The sequence below is a fragment of the Octopus sinensis genome, linkage group LG2, assembly GCF_006345805.1.
Source record: "Octopus sinensis linkage group LG2, ASM634580v1, whole genome shotgun sequence".
NCBI lineage: Eukaryota > Metazoa > Mollusca > Cephalopoda > Octopoda > Octopodidae > Octopus > Octopus sinensis.
In genome coordinates this window covers 141,017,311-141,027,167 of record NC_042998.1, presented here as the reverse complement: position 1 = coordinate 141,027,167, position 9,857 = coordinate 141,017,311, and the positions used below count along the sequence as shown (strand labels likewise).

Below are 9,857 nucleotides of genomic sequence, written 5' to 3'. Positions count from 1 at the left end.
TCAGCGCAGTATTGAATTCCACCGCATCTTTTGGAAAGATGGTCGTTATAATTTGGTAGACATTTTAAGACGTCTTCCGTGATCGTGAACAGACAAAATTAACAAAAGCACTCAGAGATCGCAAACCTCCGCCAAGGCAACATCAACATCCTTTCAACGATTAGCCGGGGTTGATTTTTAAAATGAGAATATCTGAAATAAACTCGACTACTTTCACAAACGAGCATACTATAAATGAACCCGACCGCTCTCAAAAATTAATTACAAAAAAAAAAGGACAAAAAAATAGGAAAAATAATCCAGAATCCTTGTCCGGTACCGGATCTATCCCAAAATCTAATCAGTTCGTGTCTGTCGCGAGACCAAACATCCCTGAAAGTTTCATCCGAATTCATGCAGTAGTTCTTGAGATATCTTATCCACGGACAAACAAACACGATCGAAAACAATACTCCGCCTTAGCGAAGGCGGGGGTAATAATCAAATAATCAAGACTCATAGATGTGGCACTAATGCTTGGAGGCAGTTGTTTAAATCTGAATGGATAATCTCCTTGAATGGGCATGTATTATGCCTAGTCTAGGAGATTATGTCATCTTTGAACAACCAATGCTCCATTTGTTTTAAGGCAATAACATTAGAAGCAATAGCTTTAATGTAGGAATTGTGAAGCAGTAAAACATGCAGAACATTTTTTATCACTTTAGTATTTTGTGGATTGAAAACCACAAGAGGGGTGGAAGAAATAGTTTGATGGTGTCATAATAAATTGTAGTTAAGAATATAGGTGCAAGCATGGCTACGTGGTTAAAAAACTGGCTTTGCAACCACGTACTTTCGAGTTCAGTCCCACTACGTGACATCTTAGACGTGAGCCCCGGGCCCTGCCATGTGAGTGAACTTTTTCGTAGACGGAAACTGTGTGGAAGCCCGTCGTATGAATGTGTGTCTTTGTGTCGCTACCACATTTTGACAACCAGTGTTGATTTGTTTACGTCCCCATAACTTTGCTGTTCGGCAAAAATAACCGATTGAATAAGTACTACACTTATAAGAATAAGTACTGGAGTCGATTCGCTTCACTAAAACCTTTCTAGGCGGTGCCCCAGCATAGTCACAGTTCCGTAACTGAAAAAAGATATAAGGTAAAAAGAAATGCACAAATAACATCAATGGAATTCCAGGAGAACTGCTACCAAGCGGAAAGCGCTGACGTTAGCGACACCTTACAAAGCTGCTACCATTATAACACATGAACGATCTAAAGCAAAAGCAGTCACAAAGACCAACAACTAGTACCGCTAATTAATGATAATTTTTCAGCAAGTTTTGAAATAGCATCACAAGATTTTCTCTTTTATAGGGACAACCATCAAGCTCTCCACTAACTGACTACAACAGACTTTAAGCTGGATTTCGGAAAACAGGTTCAGATAGGTTCAACAGAGAACAGCTCATATTCTGAAATTCGTTCTAAACCTAATTTTTAGTTTATTGTTTTACAGACTCTGCAGTCTCAGTTGACACTAAAGAGGTTTCTTTTGAACTCCACTGACTTAGAATACCTTTCTTTTATTAATCATTTACTTGTCTAAATCCTTTTCATAAGTTTGTACTGAACGTCCATGCCTGTTTTCAGACTTTTAGTTAGCCCTCGTTTCATATATTCTGAGTAATATAAAGCATTCCTTCTCCTTCCATAAGCACCAAGTTACTCTGGTGGTTGAAAAAAAAAAGGATATGCGTATCACATATGATGCATGGATGCCAGGAAATGTATGTATGCCTTTCTTGTGTATCACATGTGATACTAACTGGCACTCCATCGGTTACGACGACGAGGGTTCGTGTTGATCCAATCAACGGAACAGCCTGCTCGGGAAATTAACGTGCAAGTGACTGAGCACCCCACAGACGCGTGTGCCCTTAACGTAGATCTCAGGGAGATTCAGTGTAATAGCGATAACACAATACGCAGAAAAAAATACTGTATTATTTAAACCAATGCAATTTCTGGATCCCACACTTCAGCGTGTTGCAGATATGTTTTGCTTGCGCGTCTATAATACGTCGGTAAGATATACAGTGTGAACAGGAACTTGGCGGAAAAACTAGATTCCTTCCACAGCGCAAATACTCGCCACTTTTTCGCCCTTTGATTCACAAACGAAATTTGTGACAGCTTTAGAATAGTAATGGCATCACGATACTGTGGAGGTACATTGTATCTGTTTGGACTTATTGTTAGACTGGACAGTAGAGCATCAAATTAACCCCACCGTGACAGACATCTGAGCTTGAAAAATGCTGCAGCCAATCTTGTAACTATCTATTAATGACGATATAATGACCTCACATTTAAAATACACACATTAGCCTTGGATATCTTCGAAAAAAATAAAAGCTACAAGGAGAAAAAAAGGAAATGAAAAAGAAAGAAAAAGGTCTGGAGAGCATTAAGAAGAATTATTTCCAGGAATGTGGCGCACGTGAATAGAAAACAGTTTCCAGTTAGATGAACCTGTTAACAAAACAAAAATTACTGTGTATGATATTCTTTCTACCCAACCTACTCCAGAATCATACATTTCTTTTTTCTTTATTCTGATAATCGCTCCGTTAAATCACTGAAACCCTGCCGCCATTAAAGCCATCACCACTATCATACATTTCTATATTCCAATGTTACAATTTCTCTCTTGTGACACCAGCTCATTCCACTCACCAAAAAATCACTATTATTCCTTGCAAAACACACTTACGTTATTCCAGTTCAAAACTTTTGTCCGCTCTGCACCTGCCATATCTACTACCGTTGGAAAGGTTACGTTTGATTTTCCGCTCCACTAACTCCTCTTTCTTTTCTCTTGCTTCTTTCCGTTCTCCAGTTTCTTGTTGTCGTAGTCATCGTCGTCGTCGTCGTCGTCGTCGTTGTTGTTGTTGTAGTTGTTGTTGTTGTTGTTCTTCTTCTTCTTCTTTTTCTTCATCATCATCTTCTTCTTCTCCCCCCTCCTCCTCCTCCTCCTCCTCCTCCTCTACCTCTTCCTGTTGTTTATTTTCCAACTTCGTTATACTCCTTTCCACTTCCGATTTTTTCATTTTTCTTTTTCTTTTTTCAGTTTAATGAAAGAAAATATTTTATTCTACTTTCAGGATCGATGGTTATCATACTTGTAATAGCTATTGTCGTTGTTGTTGTTGTAGCTGTCGTCATTATCCTTCTTTTTCTTGTTCTATTTTCTTCTTCTTCTTCTTCTTCCACCACTTCTGTCTCCTCTTCATTGCTTACGAATATTGTCGTTATTTATATCCTGAAAGTCCTATCTTTGTGAATACAGAAAATAGATCCGATGAACCAACTAATTGACCTTTTCACTGCGAAACTCGAGTAGTGAACTACACACACACACACACGCAAAAAAACACACACACACACAAACGCATACACATGCCTCTCTCTCTCTCTCTCTCTCTCTCTCTCTCTCTCTCTCTCTCTCTCTCTCTCTCTCTTACACACACACATACACAAACTATTGACATTCCAATGGTTATGATGTGGCTCAAATGTTAAGCAATTTCATTGGGGACTCAAGAGGTACTTTGCATTTATGTTGCTCCGATCGTCATATAACAAAAATAAGCAGCATTCTGTTAAATTTGAAAGTCTATGATTTAGCAAACAATTCGAGGTCAAAAACAAAACAAAAAGTGGGGGGAAAAGGTATGGCTGTGTGGTTAAGAAGCTTGCTTTGCAGCCACATGGTTTCGGGTTCAGTCCTACTATTCAGCACCTTGGACAAGGGTCTACTACTATCGGGCCGATTGTTGCCTTGTGGGGTAATTCAGTGAGCGGAAAGTGTGTGGAACCCCTCCTACGTTACACACACACACACACAAACGTGCGCGCGCGCACACACACACTCACAATTCGCCATGCGTGGCGCTGAAATCTGCAAGTTTTTTCATTCCCTCTTTGTTTATTTTCTCTTATTTCTTTCTGTTGAAGAGTGTAGGCTCGAAACGTAAAAAGCTTCTTTATTTTCCCCGAGCGTCAAACTAATACACTTGTTTGTTGCTCATACACCTGTGTTCGTCTTTTGTTTTTCTATAAATTTCAACTATATATATATATATACTGTGGACTATGAACGTTCAGCTTTTGTTGAACCACCTGCACGAATGATTTGTTTATAGTGATCAAATGTTCGTGCGCATATTAGCTCACTTTCTCCATCAAATCAACGTTGTCTGAACAGGTGCACGGTGTACCACGCGTCAGATATCGAAGGGATCGCAGAGCAACGTGAGATGAAGTGTTTTGCTCAAGAACACAACGCACCATACAGGCTAGGAATTGAAACTACGATCTCGCGATCATGAGTCCAACACTCTAACCACTAGGCCATGCCGTATACGTGTGTGTGTGTGTGTATGAATTATGTATGCATGTATATGTATATGTATGTATGTAATATATATATATATATATGTATATATGTGTATATGATGTGTATATATATATATATATATAAAACCGCATTGAGACTCTGGGGGATTTTAGAGCTAACCGTAGCACGATCGACATGGTCTTCGTCTCTCGCCTCCTGTTAGAGAAGTGCCGAGAACAACAGCGTGATGCCTCGTTTGCCTTTATTGACCTAACTAAGGCTTTAGATACTATTAGCCGCCCACTATTATGGAATGTCCTGCAGAGGTATGGATGCCCTCCTAAGCTTCTTGCCATGCTACGCAAGTTCCATGACGGCATGCAATCACGTGTGACACTGGGTTGTGATCATTCTGACTACTGCAACGTTCAAGTCGGTGTTGAGCAAGGCTGTGTCCTGGCCCCTGTCCTCTTCAACGTGTTCCTTGTGGATGTGACCTTACTATCTCGCTACGACCTTAACCTCGATGATGGCATCCCAATTCGATATCGCCACGATGGCAGTCTCTTCAACTTGAGGAGAGTAAAATCACTATCAAAGACTCAGTCCACCACTCTCTTTGAATTACAGTATGCCGAAGACTGCGAAGTTCTCGCCCACGAACCATCCAGACTTCAGCAGAATCTAGACATTGTGGGAAACGCCTATCGTCGGCCTGGACTCCAGGTCAACACCAAGAAAACAGAGATTCTTCAACGCTCAAAAAATGGTTCACCCCCTGTGACTCTTTCGATCCAAGACAACCAGCCAAAGAACACCGAGAAATTCACCTATTTGGGTTGCATCATCTCAAGCAAATTCAGAATCGCATCCGCCTTGCCTCCCACGCTTTTGGACGTCTCAAGGATAGGGTCTTCCTTAATCGTGATCTGAATCTCTCCCCGAAAATCGAGGTCTATCGTGCTGTTGTTGTTTCCACGCTTCTGTATGCCTCAGAAACCTGGACACTTTATCGTAGTCATGTCAAACTCCTCGAATCCTTTCATATCCGCTGTCTCCAGCGCATCCTTTATCTGACCTGGAAAGACAAAATGTCACATACGGAGATCCTGAGACGAGCGAAATTGACCAGAATCGAATGCATGATCATCGAACGTCAACTGCGCTGGGTGGGGCATGTTATCAGGATGCCAGAAAACCGTATACCCAAGTTTGTCCTTTTTGGGGAGTTACCAGAGGGTAACCGACCGCACGGAGGTCCAAAGAAGCAATATAAAGATCATCTCAAGAAATCCCTAAAGCTCTGCACTGGTGAATATGAAACACTGTCCACAGACCGTACTTCCTGGAGGGGTATGGGCAAAACTGATACGTAGCATTTTTAGGACGAGCAGACTACACTTCGCGAAGAAAAGCGCAGACAACTCAAGGAACGTCAGCAAAATCCTGGACGAACTCATCACCGTCGGAGCCCTCTTCGCTGCTCTCAGTGTAATCGGACATGTGCCTCCAGAATCGGTCTTTTCAGCCATGAGAGGGCCTGCCAACGCCATCAAAACAACTCCTACGGATCAATGACGACGTCGTCATCTGTCAAGATAGACTGCCTAAAACAAAAACCAAAAAAAAAAAATATATGTGTGTGTGTGTATTATGTATATATGTATAAATTGAGGTTATAATCACTGGCCACTGATATATTCATTAAAATGATTATACCAGTGGCCAGCATATAAAAACACCCTATCAGTAAAATTAATATTTAATTATATAATTATAAATATATGATTACAATTAAGGGCGCTGGAGGGACAACGCCAATACCCTAGAAGTAGATGTCAAATGTCTACGAACCACTCTAAATTTGTTCTTTTTTTACAGGTTGAATGCGAGGAAATGGGCAAGAAAATTTATAAAATTTCGGACAACTCTATATTCTAAGATTTCGTGTTTTGTAATAATAATTACTTTACACTGATCAGTAGAAGTATACCGATAATATATTAGCGAAAAATATGTATACATATCGATAAATACTTGCGTACAGATAGCAATATATACATACGTTTCCCACGTATACATTATATCTAATCGCCCATCTCAGCCATGTGGTTGTCAGAATAGTACCGGAGCAAATATAATGAATAGAGAACTTAAAATTATATAATCGTATAAATTGAGGACATAATCATTAAAATGATTATATCAGTGACCAGCGTATAAAGATCACTATATCGGTAAAATTAATTTTTAAGTATATAATTATGAATATATGTATGTATGTATGTATGTATGTATGTATGTATGTATGTATGTATTATGTATGTGTGTATGTATGTGTGTATGTACACAGAGGATACGGTGGATGAATTGTCGTCTAAATTACGCAAAATTACATAAATATATCTTGGTAGGAGATTTACGAGTCCAACAGCTGTTTCTGAAGTCTTGATGGTCCAAAATAATGTTTGTAACTTGATTCCATCATCGGATACAACCAGCCTCCGTCTTCAGACAATAATTTTACATTTGAGGTGTTGACAGAATGGAGATTAAAGATGAAAATATTTTGTGGTGAACTAAATGTATTAGAAAGAGGAGGTGAGGGTGTTTAGACAGAGAATAGTAGGAGGAGGAAATAGATTTTGGGGTTAGGGTTAATAATGAAGCTAGAGACAGTAGTAGAGGTGGCAGGGGGAAGGAAGGGGGAAGAGTGATTTATCAAGGCTATAGAGTTAAAGGTTGAGATACAGAAACAGGGATGGCTATTATTTGAGGGAAATGAATTGACTGGTTCAGCAGCTGGGGGGTGAGAAGGTTGTCAAAAGTAGTTGTTAGTGGGACGAATGAAATGGGTTGGTATTGGAGGGGTGCTATGGCTAATAGAGTATGGAATTGAATACAGGGGTGTGAGTAGGGATGGGGAAGACGTAGAGTGGTTAGTTTTCAAAGGAGTGGGGTATTGTTAAGTACTTTGGGGGACTGGGGAGGGTGGGAAGGTTAAGGGGGAAGTGTGAAGTAGTTGATTTGAAGAATTTGGAAGAAATTAGTGACGTGTATATGAGAGAGAGAGAGAGAGAGAGAGAGAGAGAGAGAGAGAAAGAGAGTAGGTGGGGGTTAGTATTTTTTATGTAGTAGATTGCGAGGCTGACTATCTTAGTTTAAGGTTTTGGGGGTATGGAACTTATTATGACATTATATAGATTTGACGAAGTGCGTGAAATATGAGTAGTATATGTCTTTACAAGAATAAATAACATCATATACACACATACATTCATACACACATATGTGTATGTATGTATGTATGTATGTATGTATGTATGTATGTATGTATGTATATGCATGTGTGTCTTTGTATTTGTCCCACCCAGCCCATCTCAAGAACCGGTATTGGTCTGTTCACGTTCCAGCTACTTAGCGATTCAGCAAAAGAGATCCGATAGTATAAGTACCAGGCATAAAAATAAACACTGTGGTCAATTTGTTCGACTAAATCCTTCACGGTGGTGCTCCAGTATGGTCACGGTTCAATGACTGAAAAAAATAAAAGACTAATGATAGTAACAGTCAACTTCGACTTAGTGGTCGTGTTGCTGACATCTTATATATTACAATATAGCTCTCAACACTTTACTGGATGAAGAGAAGGTTCAAGGATAATTATGTGGTTAAGAAGTTCGCTTTGTGGTTCAGAATTCGATACACTACATAGCAGCTTTGTTGCAAGTCTCGAGATAACCAATATCTTGGGAGTGGAGATTGGTTGACTGAAATTAAACCGAAGCTCGTTGGGATCTTGGGATCTTCACATTTTCCTTAACACTATCGTCGGAATTTTAAAAAATTATTTTGACTGATGTAGTTTTGCATGCTAATGATGGAAATCACATTCATTTTTGATAGAAATTAATAGGATATTCAGTTTATATTCATAACTTCATTAGTTCAATTCCTGAATTGGGCGGCGCGTTGTGTTTCGTTGAACAAGACATCTTATTATTCGTTGTTCCAGTCTACCTAGCTGTAAATGAGTACCAGTGTTGTACAGGTGCAGCTCCGTCTCTCTCTCTCTCCCCGCTCTCTCTCTCTCCCTCTAGCGATCATCCTGGATGTTCTACTAGGTCAAGAGTGACGGGGCCGAAAGGATGACTAGGTGTCTATGTCTCCACAAGACAACATAAACGCCTAAAACAATTAGCAAAAACACAGTAAACATTACAAGGTCATACTCGTTTGCGAGTGACAGCTGGCCGTGCAAATTTCATTTTTTAAGTTGAAAGTCACTGCTGTGTTTTGAAAGTGTGCAATACCTAATTTACTATGATATATGATCTGTCATATGAAGTCGCATGGCTTAGTGGTTAGAGCGTCGAGCTTACGATCGTGAGGTTGTGAGCTCGAATCCCGGACTGGGCTGGGTGTTGTGTTCTTGAGTAAGACACTTTAGTTCACATTGCTCCAGTTCACTCTGCTGTAGAAATGAGTCGCGACGTTACAGGTGCCAAGATATATCGGCATTTGCCTTTCCCTTGGATTACACTGGTGGCGTGGAGAGGGGAGGCCGGTATGCATGGGGCGACTGCTGGTCTTCCATAAACAATATTGCCCGGACTTGTGTCTGGGAGGGTAACTTCCTAGGTGCAATCCCATGGTCAGTCATGACCGAAGGCGGTCTCAGCAGCTCAATGGTCTGTCATTTTCAACGTTAGTGTTGTTTGTTGTTAAACTTTTTTTTCCTTTTCGTAGAATTACGAGGGGATTGTATAGAATGTGTGATACATTATCTTTTACCTTTTACTTGTTTCGGTCATTAGACTGCAGTCATGCTGAGGTACCACCTTGGAAAATTTTCTTAATCGAATGAATCGACCCCAGTCTGGTACTTATTCTATCGGACTCTTTTGGCCGAACCGCTAAGTTACAGGTAAGTAAACACACAAGAATCTATTGTCAAGCGGTGGTGGGGACAAACACAGACACGAACATACACACACACACACTCACACGCACGCACACGCACACACACACACATACACACACATACGACGACTCCTTCATCTTCTGTTCACCAAATCCACCTGTAAGATCCGGTCGGCCCGAAGCTATAGTAGTGGACATTTGCCCAAGGAGACACGAAGTGGAACTGAACCCGGAACCTTGTGCTTGGGAAGCAAACTTCTAAACGTTGTTTATAAATATTGGGAGACTCATAAACCGGATGTTCTCCGAGAAGATTGTATCATTGAACTAAATGAATTTTGCAAAGAATATGTGCTATACGTAATAATGTTATATTTAGACTGGTGAATATAACGTGAAACCCATTATGTTTTTGTTCATATTCTTTTCAACTGTACATAGTGTACTAATTATTGTTTGTACAGATATTTTCATTCTATAGTTAAGTACTAGCATTTCGATTTCGGCGGAGGCGCGTGGCTTAGTGGTTAGGGTGTTGAACTCATG

General features: G+C 40.2%; 1 long non-coding RNA gene across 1 annotated transcript in view; it reads left to right on the top strand.

The window, feature by feature from the left end:
- The window catches only part of LOC118761737, a 20,055-nt gene extending 11,062 nt beyond the window's left edge, over positions 1-8,993 (top strand). Inside the window, exons 2-3 of the long non-coding RNA XR_004997605.1 lie at positions 2,439-2,444; positions 8,826-8,993. This is a non-coding gene — a long non-coding RNA (uncharacterized LOC118761737). The remainder of the gene's footprint in view (positions 1-2,438; positions 2,445-8,825) is intronic.
- Positions 8,994-9,857: the final 864 nt, after the last annotated feature.